The 4,770-nt window shown below is 46.0% G+C and overlaps 1 protein-coding gene across 2 annotated transcripts in view; it reads right to left on the bottom strand.

Moving 5' to 3' along the window:
• ETV6 (ETS variant transcription factor 6) overlaps positions 1-4,770 on the bottom strand; it is a 256,842-nt gene that overhangs the window by 139,318 nt on the left and 112,754 nt on the right. The gene's annotated exons all lie outside the window — the stretch shown is intronic.

The following is a 4,770-nucleotide window of genomic DNA, read 5'->3' as shown; positions in this document are numbered from 1 at the left end:
TTTTAGGGGCGCCTGGGTGGCGCAGTCGGTTAAGCGTCCAACTTCAGCCAGGTCGCGATCTCGCGGTCCGTGAGTTCGAGCCCCGCGTCGGGCTCTGGGCTGATGGCTCAGAGCCTGGAGCCTGTTTCTGATTCTGTGTCTCCCTCTCTCTCTGCCCCTCCCCCGTTCATGCTCTGTCTCTCTCTGTCCCAAAAATAAATAAACGTTGAAAAAAAATAAATAAAACGTATTTTAGACTTCATTGAAAAATAATTTTCAATGGAAAAAAAATCCATCTTCTTTGGAGGGAGAAAAATGACGTGAAGAGGAGAAGTTCCTGAGCTGTTTACACGATAGTCCAAGAAATGAAAACTAATAAAGCTCTGGACTTAAACAAGAGGACATACCCTGGAAGTTTACTTGCACAGAGGAAAGTTAATAAAACCGAACAGAAATCAAGAAAAACAACAACAACGACGACACATACTTTCTGTGGAGATGTAAAACATATCCTTGTGAGTGTTTTAGATATTTATCTCTTGCAATTACTGTTCTACTGGGCACAGTGGATTCTCAGTAAATACTGGTTTTGTTGAATGACTATCCAAATTTCTGCTAAGACTGAGTCCCTACCTTGCGCCTCTTTGTGTCCCTAGCACTGAGCACGGTGGTTCTTCAATCAATGCCTGGCGAGTAGAACAAGATTTGAATCCTCGTTGAGCCCGGGGAAGCCACAAACAGCACTTGCAAGGAATTTCACAAGGAAAAGGATGCAGTCTGGCACCAGGCACTTTCCTTGCCTATCTGAAAAACAGACAGCAGATTTCTGTCCTGATGCATAAGGTGTGGCCAGAGCTGGCCAGAACGGGCTCTCTTCCAGACAGAGGTGAGAGGCAGGGTTATGTTTGCTCAGTTTATTACCCAGGTGTATTATTTTCCACAGGCTTCTCTGCCGTTACAAGAGTCTGCCAGGACAAGACTATGAGGTTAGTGCTGTTTCCTTTCAGGGGCCTGAGACAGGTGTGACTTACTTCTAAGCACTGAGGTCAATTGAAAACAACCGACTACACAGAGGAGACGCAATGAAGGGGTAAAGAACGGAGGTTCTGGAACAGACAGAGCTGTGTTCATATTCTGGCTCAACCACTAACCAGTTCTGTGGCCGTGAGCAAATTACTTAACATTTCAAAGCCCTAGTTTCTGTATCTGTAAAGATAATATCGCCTACCTCTCAGACTTGTTGGGAGAAAAAAATTAATGAGACAATTTATTAGAACACTGGAACACACACCCAATAAATGACAGCTCTTTTTACGCAACGCTTGGCTTGTCACCATTTTGCAACTGTGATTTTATACGTGGTATCTAATTTTTCCAGTGCCTCAGTTTTCTCAAATCGAAACGGGTGCTGGGAAAACACGCTTTGAGGCAAAGTCAGTAAGAGACCTTTACTCATACAAACTGAAATGAGAAGGAGAATAATGTGGCGGGCCTAAAAATGACATACCCGCTCATGCTAAAACCTGATGTCAGGACCAGTCAACATGGTGGCCTCTATCCTAGAAGCCTATTTGGGCAAGGGATGTCCATCATGGGGATGGCTTCGATGAACAACCATTTGGAAACATGCTGGGAATCCCCTGGCGCAGTTGAGAGAAGGTAAACCAAAATCCTGAGACAAGTTATCTTAGGGAAAGCGCCATATTCAATTCACGAGCCTACTTATGTTTGAGTCAGCATTCACTCAGAAACACCCCAAACCGAATTGTTATAGCTGACCTATCTAGCAAGCACTCATTTTTTCCTGTGTATATCAGATCTACTAATAAAAAATTACGATGCAAGTTTCTTCATCAGACAGGCTGTTATACAGTGAATAGTTCTTCCTTGCGCTTTAGAATAAATCCTATAAACAACGGCAAAAGGCAGAGACCTCTTAAAATCGATTACACAACGTCAGAATTGGACAGAACTTATTAAAGTCATAGAGTCTATTTCCCCCAATTTTAAAAACAAACAACGGAGACTCATCAAGGTTACATAGTTCACCCCAAGCCACAGAGCTACTGAGTGACAGCCAGAGTTGAACCTTGGCCTCCTGACCCCAAGTCCAAGATTCTTCCTCCGGCTGCTTTAAACTTCATACTTTGTCTGTTTCTCCCCACAGAGCCCAAGCATGCTGCGCTCACAGAAAAATCTCTAATAAATACTTGCCAAATTGATCTACAAATTCTCCAAGTTTGCTCTTTCAACCCAATCCTGCATTTCAATCCCAAAAGGTCCCAACCATGGCTAAGTAGCAGGTGCCATTTGGAAAAGTCTTTGGAGGAGTTTACAAAGTGTTTTTGAAATCCCATTCTCATTTCCTCACAACAGTGTAGAAAAGGTTCTGCTGTACCCATTTCAGAGATAAGGAAACTGAGGCCAGAAGTGTAATGACTCGTCCAAGGTCTATACTGCTGGTCGCACACGGCTGGAGCTGGCATTTGAACTCAGACATCTGCTTCCAAAACCTGCACCGCTTCCCTTCATTGGCCTAAGACTAATGAATTCTGACCCGCAAACGATGCTGCCATCATTCTTCCTCCTGGTCTTTTCCACTGAAAAAAAGAGAGGTACTCCATAAGGCGTCTTCGCGTCAACGTAAAACACGTGGGCTGACCGAACCGTAGAAGATTGTTATGTTCAGGTACGAACATCCTCTGCCCCACCCGGACCCTTATTCCCTTCCACAAAGCAAAGACCTCAGACCCCAGCGCCCGAGACCAGAACAGCACTGACACGTACTGCGTACGAGGTTTTTAAAGGCCAGCCCGAGGGAGATGGCTACATTTTTTCCTTACCCTGTCGCTAAAGCCATCTTCAATCATGGTTTGTGTCAGAGGGGGAAGGAAAGAGGTCGCTTCTGGGAGTCTTAGCAGCACGGGGGCTGTGACGTGACCTACAAGGCCTCCATGTAGGTCAGGGATGGGCGAAGCCACCGAGCGAGGCGGCCAGAGATGCTCCAAGCCTCCTTGCCGGCTGCTCCCGGGAGCGGTTAAAGATAGAGATGGCGGCAGCTAATGGCGGGGGTGGGAGGAAGGGAGAGGAACAGGGGCTGTGAAGGAAGGTGCGGGGGGGACGGATATAATCCAGCATACAGAAACCTGTCAGGATGGGATTTATTTTTGTTCTGTGAGGGAGTATAATAGGGCTTTGCCTGTACTCTCAATAGCTGTTTTGAAGTGAACCCGGCTGGTATGTCTTTAATTTGTCATTTCATTATGAAACTGTTTCCCTTCCAAGAAGCCTTCAAGTCAGGAAGCTCTGTCTGCCCACACAGGAAATTCCTTTGCTTCAACTTCCCCAAAAAGGAAATTTCCCTCAGAAGTGAGCCCAGCATATGCCTTTGAGCAGAGCTGTTTCAAGAAACTTTGGCAGCTGAGTCCCAAAAACACCCCTGGCTTTTCTGCTGCTGCTGGGATGTGGGGATAAACAGTTCGGTTCTTGCCCCCCGGGGGGGGGAGGCGGTGGGGACCCCACTGAAGCGGGCCCTGGCTCACCCCCTTCCTCCCTCTTCTTCGTTCTCCGGTGCCCTCGCCCCCCCCCCCCCCGTCCTGTCCTGCATCACAGCAAGAGCTCTACCTCTCCAAGAGGGATGAAGTACCTGCCACGTTCCCCAAGCACCCCGAGAAATGGGCCCATCTGGAGACTCACCCACAGAGCACACGCAAACACGCTCACAGACGGGCACCCCAAGGTCATCCAACGGTGATGCAACACAACAGCACCTCTTCTTTTCTTTCTTTCTTTCTTTCTTTCTTTCTTTCTTTCTTTCTTTCTTTCTTTCTTTCTTTCTTTCTTTTCTCTCTCTCTCTCTCTCTTTTTTTCTTTTGTAACTTAACATTTTGTTAATTTTAATAGACTCTGAAAATCAGGACAACTTGGTTGATGTGTGGGGGTGGGGAGGGGTCGTGGAGACAGGGTGTCTGGTCTTACTCTAAACATTTTATTTCTGGGGCGCCTGGGTGGCTCAGTCGGTTGGGCGGCCGACTTCGGCTCAGGTTATGATCTCACGGTCCGTGAGTTCAAGCCCCGCGTCGGGCTCTGTGCTGACCTCTCAGAGCCTGGAGCCTGCTTCGGATTCTGTGTCTCCCTCTCTCTCTGACCCTCCCCCGTTCATGCTCTGTCTCTGTCTCAAAAATAAATAAACGTTAAAAAAAATTTTTTAAACATTTTATTTTTATGTTGCCCACAGCCTACCTGGGTTTTTTTTTTTTTTTCCATAAATCTCACTTGCCATCATCAGGGCTTACACAAAGAGGGCCCACAGCCGCCCTGACTAAACTGAGGCTCAAATTATTTTCCCACAAAAATCAACTGTGTGCCTACTATGTGCCAGGTACTGTTTTGGGTACCGGGGATAAAATAGTAAAACAAAAAACAAACAACAACAACAACAAAAAAAAAAACAACCCGGCAAAAACCCCTGTCTTCATGGAGTTTAAATATTAAAAAAAAAAAAAAAAAAAAATCAGATCTAGTCATCAAGATGAAGCTGTATTATTAGGGCATAATTAAGATGAAGCTGTATTATTAGGGCATAATTTACCCACCTTGCCTGAAACCAGAATGGTGATTCTCTCACATATCCGACACCAAAACAGGAGGTTTACAACCACACTGGAGCAAAACACTCACTCTTACTCCCTCTCCGACCCACACACCGACTTGAGACCTGTCATAGAAAGACTACAGTATTTCAGATGAAGAAGGTACAAGAAAATACGAGAGCCCGCCAGAGCTTCTAAA

Source organism: Leopardus geoffroyi, chromosome B4 (genome assembly GCF_018350155.1).
Source record: "Leopardus geoffroyi isolate Oge1 chromosome B4, O.geoffroyi_Oge1_pat1.0, whole genome shotgun sequence".
Taxonomy (NCBI): domain Eukaryota; kingdom Metazoa; phylum Chordata; class Mammalia; order Carnivora; family Felidae; genus Leopardus; species Leopardus geoffroyi.
This window is presented reverse-complemented; position numbering and strand designations above follow the sequence as displayed.